General features: G+C 35.7%; 1 pseudogene; it reads left to right on the top strand.

Annotated features, from left to right (window-relative positions):
- The first annotated feature begins 10,454 nt into the window (after window positions 1-10,454).
- On the top strand, window positions 10,455-11,007 carry LOC145716553 (ubiquitin-ribosomal protein eS31 fusion protein pseudogene; annotated as a pseudogene).
- The last annotated feature ends 4,918 nt before the right edge of the window (window positions 11,008-15,925 follow it).

The raw sequence follows: 15,925 nt of genomic DNA, 5'->3' as shown, positions 1-15,925 counted from the left end.
GCAAGACAGACTGAACCAATTAAGAGGAAAGAACCTGACACCAGTGATGACTAGGAGGGATATAAACCCCCCAAAATTTTAAGAAAAGTTGAGATACTCTTTCACATTTGGTTGACAAAAGCCAATTTTATTTGTATTTCAAAGGGCAAGGTGACACCAGTTGGCATAAGATTTATAGTTGTAAAGGGCAGAATTTATATATAAGCCTGGGAACTCAATAATGATCCAACTGATGTTGAGTAAAATCAGAATGGCAATCTCTCTTGCCTCTGCCAATTTTTCTTTTATTTGTAATACAAGAGGTTTCTAACATCACAGAGATAAGGGAATTTATTTTCTAAAATTAATTCATTAACCCAACAATATTTTATACTATCTAATATATTCTAGGCAGTGTTTTAGGCACTGTGAATACATTGATTTGTATAACATACAAAAAAGCCCCACCCTCTTAGGACTTACATTATTCTAAAGTTAAAATCTCAGAGAAAGAAAAAATCAACAACAAAACCAGTGAAATACAGACAGACAAGTTAACTGTGTTTAAGTGCCCATCTAGTCATATTCTAGAAGAGAGTGGTTATTCTGTGGTGACATTAGAGGGACATTACAAGGACTTTAGTAGATCTGGAGAGATGAGAACATTATGTATCTTTGAGTAATGTGGGGATCTTGTTACTAAATGAGTGGTTTAAGATTGAGAGTTCTAGAGTTTTAGGGCCAAAATAGAGTTGGATTGAGAATAATTATCTAGAAGGAATTTACTCCACTATCTGGTTGGAAAAAATGGAAGTAGATTTGGGTAAGAGATGAACTGTGGAGTTAAATAGTGAAAATGCTGGTCAGAATGGACCTCATGGAAATTTTCTATTTTCTTCCAACGTTAGTGATATTATTTATTTCTAAGCCAATGGGTCAGACCATATGTTAAGAAGTCTCTTGACATCATATTGAGGATTGGCTCTCCCTGAATCATTCAGTACACTTTAATAGCAACTTATGTGAAATAAACACAGAAGGAAAATTCAATGAAGATTGTGTGGTTTTAATTACCATTTAGTCATAAATAATTTAATATGTCTTCTATTAGGGAAATGTTGCAGAAGAGTAATCTCTTGTGGTACTTCTGGATTTAGTGGTCAAATGAGTTTGGAAAACCATTTCCTTCATGTGGGTTCACAATGCATGTTGATCCAGTAATGTCTGCAAGGCATTCAACAATAAAGAAAACTCTTTAGCTTTGCTTACTCAGTTTTCTGAATATTGTTGAACATAGAATCTAGTTTATTCAGATCTTTATTTTAATATTTTCTTGTTTTGAGAAACCTCACTTATCATCCCACGAGTATATTTGAAAATGCTACTCTAAAATGGTTTAAGTTTTATACTAAAAGGATAACTATGTTAAGAAGAGAATGTACTTGAAGTTTATGAATGTTGCATAAATCTATATATGTTAGGTATTGAAAAACCTGAAAAAATATTTTTGAGGTCTTTGTGATTATTTTTTCTATTGAAAGTCAAAATGATTTGAAAATAGCCAGTACGTTCCTAGGCCATACATGGCTGATAGCAATTTGTTGTACAAATTTGCACTGGTAGATAATCGAATTTTTATCACTCATTTCAAGCTGATTACATTCTTTGAAGATGTTCTACTTTTTCCCGACTTTGCAGCCGAGGCACACATTAGCTGGGCAATTGCTTGCAGTTTTTGTTTTCCATTCTCTAGCTTTTAATGCCATTTGAAGATCCAAAAACTTTCAAGAAGCAGCAAAGCAAGAAAGTACTATCCTGCTTGCTAAAAGAAAATAAAACCATTTTCAAGGTATGTTTATTCCTCCAATTTCATGGATGCTAAAATCCATGAATGGGCTTCATCTTCAAGGCCATCTTGAGCGGAATTACACTGCTTTGCATCTAATGTTGGATTTGTCTATTTGGGAGTCTTTTTCCTGGGAGAGCATTTCTTAATAAAGATGAGGAGCAGAATTTCCCAAGATTAGCAAAACTCTGTAATGAGTTGGGTTTTAGACACCTGACAGGATATGCTAATACCAACAAAACTGCCTCTCCAAAAGAGTAACAGCATCCTATGGGCAAAATAAAACCAGGCAAAATTAAAAAGGCTGTGTCTTTTTCCTTCTGCTGCTAATTAAAATGTTAGAATTATAAAGCTAATGAGTAGATTTCTTGTCCTGTATAGAATTGTTATCTTTCCTTATTAAAATATCATTAACGTTTAAAAACTATTTATATTTCATTTGTGCAGAGAGACTGTTTGTTCTAGAGCAAAGTTCAGATGAATGGCTGGATCATGAAGGACATTAATATCAATAATACATGTTGTTATGACTAAAAATAATCCAATAAAAGAAGTCAGCTTCAAAGTAAGACCCAAACAGCTTTTAGCTAAATTGTAATCCTACTAAATAGAAGGCCCAAAGTGAGTTTGTTAAAGATATTAGCTATCAAAACCAAACAGAAATTAATTAAATTAATATCTATCAAACTGACATGTATATCTTATGGGCTAGGCATCATAATAGATACTGGAAGGATAGAGCACAAAGTCAAAGTCCCTCTTGTAAAAAAGTTGCAGTCAAGTAGAGGAGAAAATACAATAAATAGGCAATTAAGCCTTGCCCAGTCTCCAAGAGGAGGAAGGGAATGGCAATTTATGAATGTTTCCAGAGGAAGTGAGTCTGAATTGAATTTTTTTTTTAAAGATTTTATTTATTTATTTGACAGAGAGAGAGACAGTGAGAGAGGGAACACAAGCAGGGGGAGTGGGAGAGGGAGAAGCAGGCTCCCTGCCGAGCAGGGAGCCTGATGCGGGGCTCGATCCCAGGACCCTGGGATCATGACCTGAGCCGAAGGCAGACGCTTAACGACTGAGCCACCCAGGTGCCCCCTGAATTGAGTTTTTAAGGGTAGCTAATAGGCCTGGTGAGCTGATTCAGTGGAACATTCCAGGTAGAATGTACAGTATGTGCAATGGGACAGAGTGACAGGGAGTATGTTGAGTTCTGACAATGGAGAGGAGTTAGAACAAGGCCATAGTGTAAGGGATTGGCGTGGGATGAGGCTGGAGAAGTGAGCAGGAGCCAGATCACAAGGAACCTTGCATGCTGTGTTAAAGAATTGAGATTTTATCCTGTCGGCAGTGAGGGTCATTGATAAATCTTATTCAAGGACCTCATAGGTCAAATCCTGCCAGGCACGTTGTTATGGTTAGGATGGGTAGCATTCAACATCATGTGGTGGTGGTGCAAATGCTGGTAGTGGTAGTGATGAGTGTGTGAGAGAGATTTTACGACTCAGTGATGGGATTTATGGGCACTGGAGCAATGGTGGTGTTGGAGAATGGACATTGGGATGTGAAGGGCATACTGCAGTAGTGAAGTTGATGAGGTAACATTTCTTTTTGCTATTAATAATTCATGATTGGAGCCAAATATCAGAATTTTTGTCTGCTTTTTCATCCAAATAGTGGTGATCTTGCTTGCGGTGAGGCAAGAAGGTGTATGTCTCTGGGATTCAGGTCGTAGTCTCAGTGTTAAAGACACCTCCTTTCCTGCTCATGTCTGTCTTCCTTGGTAGACTTGTTTTACCTCTTCAATTATATCTTTTATGTCTTTCAAATTTTATTTCTCTCTGTAATGTAAATTTTTCCCAAAGTGAAATATGCAGCTGATTATGAAATCAAATCTAAAGCCACCTTGTGCTGAGTATATCAGTGTTATTAATCAAATGTTCAGACATTTCCTCCAATTCGTCCTTCATAGAGCTGTCAGATTCTTTCCCTTAAAACACTTTTTCAAGTTTTCATATATATATAAAATAAGTAATATATATAATAAATGTATAATAAAATAAATATACAATAAAATCTTTAGTGACTCTCTAATTCATATATGATGTAATATCATTTCCTGATACATGGAAGTAATTTATTTTTATCACAAATACTGATTGGGCCCCAAGTTGTCTTAGTACTCCAGTCACATGCATACATACATACATAAGTTTATATAAAGCTTCTTGAGGTACAAGGAATAAAACTCAACTTACTTAAAAAGTAAAGAAATAACACGGATGGAGCTAGAGAGTAGTATGCTGACCGAAATAAATCCGTCAGAGAAAGACAGATACCATGTGATTTCACTCATGTGTGGAATTTAAGAAACAAAACAAATGAGCAAAGGGGGAAAAAAGAGACAAATCAAGAAACAGACTCTTAATGATAGAGAACAAACTGATGGTTACCAGGGGGGAGGTGGGTGGGGGATGGGTGAAATAGGTGATGTGGGTTTAAGGAGTGCACTTGTCGTGATGAGCACCAGGTGTTGTATGAAGTGTTGAATCACTATATTGTACACCTGAAACTAATAGTACATGTATGGTAGCTAACTAGAATGTAAATAAATACTTTAAAAAAGTAAAGAAATAAAGTGAGAGTGTTTTTTGCAAAGGAGTTAGACTTAGGAGTTATTAGCAGGTATTGTGAGCTATAAGAATGAGGAATTGAAAAGTCAGTCATTCTGCTATTTCTTCCCCAGGCCTGCATGGTCTCTAAGCCCTGCTCCTCTCCATGTACTTGTTTCAATTATCCTGTGTCTAAAGACTGGCTCTGTTTAGGTGTGAATGGGAAACCCTAGTCTGGACTGGATGCAATCTCTTCAGTCAAGTCCCCAGTAAAAAATAGCTGATGTGCTATGGTGAGCACTGTGAATTGTGTAAGACTGTTGAATCATAGACCTGTACCTCTGAAACAAATAATACATTATATGTTAAAAAAAAAAAAAAAGATAGTAGGAAGGGAAAACTGAAGGGGGGGAATCGAAAGGGGAGACGAACCATGAGAGACTGTGGACTCTGAGAAACAAACTGAAGGTTTTAGAGGGGAGGGGGGGTGGGGGGATGGGTTAGCCCGGTGATGGGTATTAAGGAGGGCATGTATTGCATGGAGCCCTGGGTGTTATATGCAAACAATGAATCATGGAACACTACATCAAAAACTAATGATGCAATGTATGGTGCTTAACATAACATAATAAAATAAAATTAAAAAAAAATAGCTGATGTCTGTGTAACACAATTCTACAGTTGCAGGAAAGAAATCCTAATTGGTTCATCTTGAGTCGACTATTAGCCCACTATTAAGGCCAGGGGGCTAGGTCACATGAGACAGTGTTCACTCAGTGGGGCTATAGAGCAGGATGTCTAAGAAGAGAGAATAGAGAGTTTCTTTAAGAAGGGAGCATGGGGCAGGAAGAAAATAATTGGCCCAGCTGAGCCTTATTCCTGAACCTGCTACTACTCCCCCACCCTTTTTTTTTTTCTCTCTCAGAGCATCTAACAAATCTCAACTTAACCTAAATTTTAACTCTTTAATTTACATGCTAATAAGCAGTGAAATGACCAAACCATGGACATGAATAAGGAAAAGGTCTAAGGGGAAACTCATGAAGAAGATAATGAACCCTTAAATAATCCAGCATTACCTGGCATATCTGTGACCTACTGTCTGTAGGGCAAGAGGACTCACTCTTCTTCCCAAACGGTTGGTGTGGTTACAGAGACCTGCATTTTCCTCTGCCAAAGTAGAACAAGCTGAATTAGTTCTATGAATCTTTCCTGGAAACTGCTTGGTACTTAACCTTTCCTCACCTTCTGCTAGCAATTCAGAAGTGGTTATTTGTCTTGTTTCTATTTCTGCTGTTTTATTCTTCATTTTTCACAAACTCTAACCTTAGTCTATTACTTTGCTTCCTTAATAATGAGAATATAAATGTCCCAAAAACAAATCATCTAAACTTCAACCCATTTAACACATCCCCTTTCATGTGGCCAAAAGCTTTCTGAAGTTTCTTCCCTTTAGTACGTATGTAATGATGAGGATTTATAGGTACAGGAATGTTTTCTTTCCCCTGTAGGTGATCCAGGGTTATACCTGGGGGTGAAGGATAATGGTCTTCTGCTCACACCACTTTTAGCTTTGGGTGAAGTAACAGTAGAGGTGCCGAACAGGCACTGTCATTTTGATCCTGAAGTAGTGGCTCTACAATGAAAATAGGCAAACTGGTTCTCACTGGATTCATGTTTTTGTGGTTTGACATGTGGTCTCATTTCAGGATCTACCTTCCCTAAATGATACCCTCTCCAATGAACAGTTGTCTACTTTGACATTCACAGAAAAACAAGGGGAAAGAATTTTAAAAAACCTTGAAAGATCATTTACTAATTGAAATGTTTTTTTCAAGCTCTTGATATTAGGGGTTCCACAGAGGTTATGTCTGAAGCACTAGAGAGTACAGGAGTAAAGGTGAGTGGCTCATTCTCTTTGAACTACAGGAGCTCCATAATCTCAAGTGTTTTACATCTATATAGAAGGTAGACCACTTTCACTTGTCAGTCCATTGGCCTTTTCATTTCCAGTTACTGCCTTTTCCTCTGCACCTCAACAACCTACTTCCATAGTCATATCTTGTCCTGTAAGTTCTCCATCCTCTAATTGCTAAGTCAAGAATTCAACTTTCTGGCCCAAATCTCTCTTTCCAGTTTACTTCTTCAATAATTCTCATGATGTCTATTCTTAGATCTTTTCAGTTCTTTCCATCCCCTGCCTCATTTCCCAGTTCACCAGCTTCCATCTTTCTTTACCACCCTCATACTCAGTTTAAATCCCAAGGCGTACTACATAAAACAAGAGCAAAACCAAACAAACAAAAACTCTCACTAATATCATCATTCCCTTTTCCCTCTCCTTTTGCTACACCTCTCTGGCAAAATCCCATTTCTGATTGAGCTCAACTGCCTGTGCCCAGGTAGCACAAAGATTTTAGAGAAAATATACAATAAAACAGAGGGCTACTTCTATCAGTTCATGACCTTTAACTTCAGTTCAACTTTTAGTATTGTTCAATCCTGGTTCATTTCTCTGGCCAATCCTCCCACCCTCCATATTGATTTTTTTTTTTTTTAAGATTTTATTTATTTATTTGACAGAGAACAAAAGCAGGAAGAGCAACAGGCAGAGGGAGAGGAAGAAGCAGCCCCCCCGCGGAGTGGGGAGCCCGACTCGGGGCTTGATCTGGGACCCCAGGATCAAGACCTGAGCTGAAGGCAGATGCTTAACCAACTGAGCCACCCAGGCGCTCCTCCATATTGATATTTTAAAGTTTCTCCACTTTTCTCAATTCTCTAATGTCCACCATCCCACTCCCAATTTGACTTCCTTTGTGTCAGCATATTATCTTACTTTCTATACATGGGAACAAAAGAGATAGGAATAGACAAAAGAGAACTAATTCTCAAACTTAATTGTTTTTCTACCCATTATCCTCTCCTCCTATACAATGGGACAGCTGGCCCTTCAAGTGCTCCTGGCTAAGTCTAAAGTAACTCCTTCTGTCTTTTCAGAAACTGTATGCTATTGCTTATTTTCCTACTCTTTTTAAATTGCTCCCAATTTCTCCTTCTCTGCTGGATTATTCTCAGTGACATTTAAGCATGTTCAGATCACCACCATTGAAACAACAACAAAAAAAACCCCAAAAATAACAACAACCTTTTGTGGTGCATCTTCTCAAAGGAATTATCTATACTCAGTGCCCAATACTCAACAAGTAGTTTTGAATAAATGAAGAAATTACTTAAAAATATTTAATAATTTAGCAAAATATTTTATTTTGATGATTATCCTTGCATAAAGGTTTTATTTATTCTTTAAAAAAATTTTTTATTATATTTAAATTCTGTTAGTTAACATATAGTGTATCATTAGTTCCAGAGGTAGAGTTGTTATTCATCTGTTACATATAACACCCAGTGCTTGTTACATCATGCCTTCCTTCATGCCCATCACCCAGTTACCCAATCCCTCCACCCACCTCCCTCCAGCAACCCTCAGTTTGGTTCCTATTGTTAAGAGTCTCTTATGGTTTGTCTCCCTCTCTGATTTCATCTTATTTTATGCATAAAGGTTTTAAAACTGCTGAATGTTTATGGAGGTCCTATTGTACTAAGCGTTGGGGATATAGAATATGTAGCATGGTTTTATCTCTTATGATAGGCTTATAGCCTAGCACAAAAGACTGGCAAGTAAACAACATTATCAACACAATATGATATGCTATATGAAGGTGTATATCTGGGACTAAAGAACCATGTTCATAAGGAATTGAAAAAAAAATTTTTTTTTCATGACCTGAGCCAAAGGCAGATGCTTAATGACTGAGCCACCCAGGTGCCCCTGAAAATTTAAAATGGAAGCATAACACAGTTTTCATTGGGGCTGGAAAAAATTAGGACAAATGTATTTTTAAATTAAAATAGAAAAATGTTCTAAAAATAGAAAAAAAAATTCTAGAGAACCTCATAGTGAATATTCTGTCCACAAATTTTATATACATTCTATTTTGTGAGATCTTTTAATTTGGGTCAGAAATTGCACAGTTATTTTAATTGCAGGCAAAACTCTACTTTAAAATCCTCTGCTTGGGTGCCTGGGTGTCTCAGTTGGTTGTGTATGCATTTGGCTCAGGACATGATCTGGGGGTCCTGGGATCAAGCCCTATGTTGGGCTCCCTATGGGGAGTCTGCTTCTCCCTCTCCCTCTGCCTCTGCCCCTGCTCATGCTCTCTCACTCACTTGCTCTCTCAAATAAATAAAATCTTTTAAAAAAATAAATAATATAAAATCCATGGCTTGACTGTTAAATCTTTCCAATATTTAAATGAGTTCTATTTTTTTAAGATACTGCTGATTCTTCTTTCTATAGTGAGTTCCTGGTGCCTCTTGCAGTTCATAAATTACTTTTCAGTTTACTAGCTTTGGTAGAGTATAAGGTATCAGACCAAATATCCTAGGAAGAACAATTAGTAACACTGAATTCAAAAACAATCTGAAGCCATTGAGAGATTTACCAAATTGTATAAGACTTAGGAAAGATTAACTGTGTGGGTAAAGTCAAATAAATATTGAATGATCAAAGTAAAAATAATACATTGTGGCATTGGGGCGCCTGGGTAGCTCGGTCGTTAAGTGTCTGCCTTCGGCTCAGGTCATGATCCCAGAGTGCTGGGATCGAGCCCCGCATAGGGCTCCCTGCTCAGCAGGAAGCCTGCTTCTCCCTCTCCTACTCCCCATGCTTGTGTTCCCTCTCTTGCTGGGTCTCTCTGTCAAAATAAAATAAAATCTTAAAAAACATATATATATTGTGGCATTTATATATGGACATATACAGATGTGTTTGTATGTATATGAAATAATATTTAAGCATTAAATGATCAATAATTGCATTAAATATAAACGGACTAAATACTATAATTAAAAGAAAAATATTGCCAGACTAAATAAAAAAATGAAAATTATTTAAATATTGCTTATAAGAGGGGAAGTTTAAATTTAAAGTCGTGGAAAGGTTAAAAGTAAAACTATAAAAGATACCAGAAAAGGCTAATACAGTTACCTCATATCATAAAAAGTAGATTTTTATGCTAAAACACATTCTAGAGATGGACAATTTAGTACAGCTACCTAATATCATAAAAAGTAGATTTTTAAACTAAGACACATTAGGGATAGAGGGATAATTTAAAGTAAAAGAAGGTTAATATATCAGGAAGACATGTTATTCTTTATTCACATAATCCTAATAACATGTATTCGAAGCATATAAAGAACTAACCAAATCCATAATCATAGTCTGAGATTTGAATGTATTTCTTTTAATAAATGATAGCATAAGCAGATGAAAGATTAAGTATGTTGAATATTCAAGAATGTAATGAACAGGGCACCTGGGTGGCTCAGTTGGTTAAGTGACTGCCTTTGGCTCAGGTCATGATCCTGGAGTCCCAGGATCGAGTCTCACATCAGGCTCCCTGCTCGGCGGGGAGTCTGCTTCTTCCTCTGACCCTCCCCCCCTCATGCTCTCTCTCTTTCTCTCTCTCATTGTCTCTCTCAAATAAATAAAATCTTTAAAAAAAAAAGAATATAATGAACAAGTATATAATTATATTAATACAAGCTTATATAATATACAAGTTTACTCATATATCTTATATACAAGCATATAATTATATTTTAGATAAATATATACACACATAAACAGAAAAATATGTGTGTTATATAACCAACGATTGCAAAATACACCATCTTTTCAAGGCCATTTGAAAATTTTGTCAAAATTGACCCCATAGCGTTTATATAGCAAGCTTTAATAAATCTCTAGGAATTGAAATATTATAGATTATGGTCTCTGACATTGAAATTAAGCTAGAAATTAATAATAAAGAGGGAAATAAAGATAAATTAAAAATTGTAAGTTAAGCAATACTTTTCTAAAATAGCTATTGGTTAAAGAAATAAATCATAATGAAATTTACAAAATATTTTAATTGAAAGATCATGAAAAAATACCATTTAAAAGCTTGTAGAAGCCTTTCCGATCCGCCATCTGCGTGGAACCGCCGCCAAAATGCAGATTTTCGTGAAAACCCTTACGGGGAAGACCATCACCCTCGAGGTTGAACCCTCGGATACAATAGAAAATGTAAAGGCCAAGATTCAGGATAAGGAAGGAATTCCTCCGATCAGCAGAGACTGATCTTTGCTGGCAAGCAACTGGAAGATGGACGCACTTTGTCTGACTACAACATTCAAAAGGAGTCTACTCTTCATCTTGTGTTGAGACTTCGTGGTGGTGCTAAGAAAAGGAAGAAGAAGTCGTATACCACTCCCAAGAAGAATAAGCATAAGAGAAAGAAGGTTAAACTGGCCGTCCTGAAATACTATAAGGTGGATGAGAATGGCAAAATCAGTCACCTTCGTCGGGAGTGCCCTTCAGATGAGTGTGGTGCTGGAGTTTTCATGGCTAGCCACTTCGACAGACATTATTGTGGCAAATGTTGTCTGACTTACTGCTTCAACAAACCAGAAGACAAGTAATTGTATATGGGTTAATAATAAAAGACATGAACTAAAAAAAAAAAAAAAAAAGCTTGTAGAATGCAGCAAATGATGGTTAAGAGAAAAATTTATAGCCTTAAATAAATATATTAAAAATAAGAGTAAAAATAAGTATTGATCCCAATACATCAGAAAAAGAACAGTAAGTTAAACCTAAAGAAGATAGAAGGAAGATGAACCATGAGAGACGATGGACTCTGAAAAACAAACTGAGGGTTCTAGAGGGGAGGGGGGTGGGAGGATGGGTTAGCCTGGTGATGGGTATTAAAGAGGGCACGTTGTGCATGGAGCACTGGGTGTTATGCACAAACAATGAATCATGGAACACTACATCAAAAACTGATGATGTATGGTGATTAACAACAATAAAAAAGTTAAAAAAAAAGAATAGATCTAATACAGAAAAAAAATGTATTTTGAAAAATGAAATTCACGTAAATACGATTTTATCCCTAGAAAATGAAAAACACGAAAGCTTTGATAGTGCAAACTGCACAGAAAATAAAGTTGGACCAAATTAAAAAAAAAAAAGATAGAAGGAAGGCCATAATAAAGATCATAGCAAAGATCAATAAAAATAATAAGCAGACCTAAAATAGAGAGGGTCAAGAAATCCAATAATTAATTCTTTATAATGATCAATAAAATTAACAAAGTTCTAGCAAGGCAAATGGAGAGAGGAAAGAGCTATAAAATTTCAATATCAATATCAGTAATAAGAAAAGAGATATAGAGATTCTATAGATTTTCTAAAGATGGTAAGATTATAAAGTTGTTTTTGTTTTTGTTTTGAGAGAGAGGGTGAGTGGGGGAAGGAGCAGAGGGGGAAGGAGAGGACGAGCAGACTCCACACTGAGTGTGGAACCTGATGAGGTCTTGATCTCAGGACCCCAAGATCATGACCTGAGCTGAAACCAAGAGTTGGATGCTTAACCAACTGAGTCACCCAAGTGCCCCAAGATGTAAGAGATTATGAACAATTTTTGTGCTGTGAAAATGGAAAATGTAGGAGTAATGAGAAAACTCTTAGAAAAATGATCATAAGGGAGCCTACTTACAGCCTTTGGGCAGACAAAGAATTCTCACCTAAGTTTTAAAAATAAGAAAGCTATATTATACTTTTATAAAATTAAAACCTTTTTTTTTTTTTTTTTTCCAGGGCACCTGGGTGGCTCAGTTGGTTAAGCATCTGCCTTCAGCTCAGGTCATGATCCCAGGGTCCTGGGATAGAGCCCCAGTCTGGTTCTCTCAGCAGGGAGCCTGATTCTCCCTCTCCCTCTGCTGCTCCACCTGCTTGTGCTCTCTCTCTCTCTCTCTAATAAATAAATAAAATCTTAAAAAAAAAACAACCCAAGCTTTTTTTACCAAAAGCTATATTACACTTTTATAAAACTAAAACATTTTTTTTCCCACCAAAAGTCATTATTATATGGCAAAAGGAACTCTTATTGAGAATATATAATGGTCTTCTATAAGTCAATGAGAGAATGATGGAAAAACTAACATAAAATTGGGCAAAATACTCAAACAGGTACATTATAAAAGACGATATTCAAATGGACAAAATAAGATATGAAAAGGGGCTTAACCTCATTAGGTCTCAGTTGAAATCCATGAGCTCCAGCTGCCTCCCAGAATGGCTAAAACTAAATGACATGTACTTGGAATTGGCAAGGTTATGGAGTAACTGAAACTCTCATGCATTGCTGGTAGAAGTGTAAATTGGTACAGCCATTTTGGAGAACTGATAAACTGGAAAACCTGAAACTAGCGAAACCCTATGACTCAATAGTAACATATCTGGGTACGTAACTGTCAGAAATGCATACATATGTTCATTAAAGAAAGTGTTCACAGCATTAATAGTAATAGACTAAAAAACTGGAATCCACCTCAACGTTCACCAAAGGTAGAATGGATAAATATGTTGTGATGTATTAATATAATGGAATACTAGATAGCAATGAATATGAACACATTTATAACCCCAAAGCAAGGACAAATCTCACAAACATAGTGTGCAGTGAAAGAAGGCTGAAACAAAGTGTACAAATTGTATTGTTCCATTTGTATAAAATTCAGTTCCTCGAAGGAAACATCTCTTGTTTTAGGGTCCAGACACTGATTACTGTTGAGGGGAAAGGTGGTGTCTGAGAGGGGGAACAAAGGAGTCTCTGAGCTGCTACTAGTGCTCTGCTTCTTGCCTGGGCAGAGTTAGATGGATGCATTCACTGAACATTCATGGAATGTACGTACATTCATTGAACAATATAATTATGATGTGTGTGCTTTCCTATGTAAATGTGGTACTTGAACATAAATATTAAAAATTGTTGGGATGCCCTATAATTTGGGATATTTGGAGTTACAGGGAGTTAATGTGGAAAAGAAAGTCTGTTATTGCTTTTTTTAAAAAAAAAAAAAGATTATTTGAGAGTGTGTGAAAGAGCAGGGGGTAGGGGCAGAGGGAGAGAAAGAGAATCTCCAGCCAACTCCCCACTGCACCTGATGCGGGGCTCGATTTCATGACTGAGATCATGACCTGAGCCGAAACCAAGAGTCAGGGGCTTAACCAGCTCCACCACCCAGGCTCCCCAAGCCTGTTAGTGCTTTAAGCAAGGGAAATTTTCCATCAAAAAGCAAGATGGTATAATAAAAGACATGGACTTTGGAGTCAGGAATTTTTGAGTACAAATTCTAAATTTACTGTTTACTAGCTTTATGACTTTGAATATGTAACTTTATCTAATAATCTTCAGCTTCTAAAAAAAAAATGCCTCTGAGGAATATATAAAATGTATCAATAGGCCTGGAGCCTTTGTTTCCTAGGATTTTTTGTATTTAGCACTGCTTAAATAGTAAAGCTATGCTCCCAGGATGGCCTACAGCCAACAGATGTGGCTTTGGCGGTTACTATATTTCTGCCTTTACTTATTGGAAAAAGGCAGTTTAGAAAAATATAAGGCACTTCTTATACACAAACCATAATTACTTAGCTTTGCAACACTTGCTCTTTGGTGGTTAGCTCCTAGGCACGCTAAAACATAGCAGCAACAAACAGACTAACCATTTTCCTATACAGAAACTTAAGTCAGGAAATTCATTTATCTCATCTGTGCCAAAAGCAAATTTCTTCACAGTCCTCCCTGCTTTGCCTTTTAGGTGACTCAGAACACCTGGTTGCCAATTGCTAGCTGACGATAATTAGCTTTCAATTATCACCAGTTACATTTTCACCTGTTCAGTTTGCAAATTCCTGAATTTTTTGGCTTGTCCTATTAACAAGTTCTGATCTCTTCTGCCTTCAGTACACCTGCTCTGTAAGAGTGGGGAAACAGTTCTTCCACTGGGGAATTTCCCCTTCATCTGCCATCCTGTCCAGTTTTATCTGTCTGGTGTTAGATGTGTACATGCTCTGCAAAGAGACACTTAGAGAGGCCCAGGTTCTTAGTCTCAGTCTTAGGTTTCCAGGGTTGTCCTGCTTTCCTGCTTTCACGAAAGTGATTCTGTGACTCTTCTCACTTTGTTCAAAAACAGCCAAATATTTATTTCTATAAATTGACTTTCTTAAGAGATGACCAAAATAATGGCCAGACAATATAAGGAATGAGTGAATTTTTAACAATGGACTTCTCCCAAATTTGATAATGGATTAAGATTCAATAAACCAGGAAGTGAGATGAAGTTATAGGAGATAATGTAGTAAGATTTTGAGAGAGAACATTAAAAATATCCTAGTGAAATTTTTGGTGGTTTTATTTGAAGATATTTATGTCAGTTACACAAAATATACTCATGAAATGTCTGCTAGGTGATCTTAGAATAAACATAAAGTGGAGTGCTCTAAATATTATAATACCATGTGCATGGCAATATTATAATATAGGGTAATATTAAACTTAGTACAAATTGGATATGTGACATTGATTTATGCATTAAATATGAACACAGCTCATATATAAGGAATTTAAAATTTACATTGAAAATACAAAATAAAATAGAAAATGATTTATTTGCATCATAGTTTCCTTCACTTTCTACTTAAAGTTATTGTTATAGTAATCAAATTATAAAACAACAAAATCATGACATTAAAAGAAAAATTTTAAAAAGAACAAAAATATAGCACCTTCTATAACTTTATATTTTATTTTGCATATTTTTTCATCTTTACCAACATTTACCTTATATTCTTGTAGCCATAGTTTACAATAAATATTATGATGTTTTTAAGTGTTTAATGTTTTTCTGTGTTTCCGTAGTTTTTATTATTTTAATGAGTGCAGATTAATTCAACAAAATGATAAAATCTAAATCATTCACTTATTTTGGAGCATTAGTCTTGCATCTGTTTCTTAAGTTATTATAACGACATTATTATAATGGACATTGTTCTGTTTTTATAACTTTTAGTGTATTTGTGGGGAATTATGTGTCAAAAAGTATGATCCAATTTTTATGTACCTTGATATATTGCCAAATTGCCTTTTCAAATATTGTTTATCAATTTGTGTTTTCTAGCTCCAAATCTGCATTACTAAAATGGTGATGTTTTTAACTTTTACATTTTTTTTATTAGAAAGAGTGTATTTTTATCTTTTGAACATTACAAAATAATTCATCCTTAATGAAGGAAACCTATAAAATTGGAAAATTATAGAGAAAAATAAAACTAAAATTACCATGATTATATGACCCAGAAAGTCCCTTAATATTTTGGAATATATTATTTCAGACATTAGTAATTAGATATTTTAAAGCCCCATTATACTGTTGATATTTTGGAACAATTAACAATAACCATGTTGTAAGCTAGTCTTCTCAATTATATTTTGAATTTTTTAGGCATAAGCATCATGTCTTATATTTAATTTGAATCTACACTGGGCAAATCATCGTTCTATCACATGAAAGATATTCAAATTCTTTAAAAATTGTTGAAAATTTC

The sequence above is a fragment of the Leptonychotes weddellii genome, chromosome 12, assembly GCF_054177405.1.
Source record: "Leptonychotes weddellii isolate Sample4059 chromosome 12, ASM5417740v2, whole genome shotgun sequence".
NCBI lineage: Eukaryota > Metazoa > Chordata > Mammalia > Carnivora > Phocidae > Leptonychotes > Leptonychotes weddellii.
The sequence above is the reverse complement of the archived record's forward strand: the minus strand, read 5'-3'. Positions and strand labels throughout refer to the sequence as shown.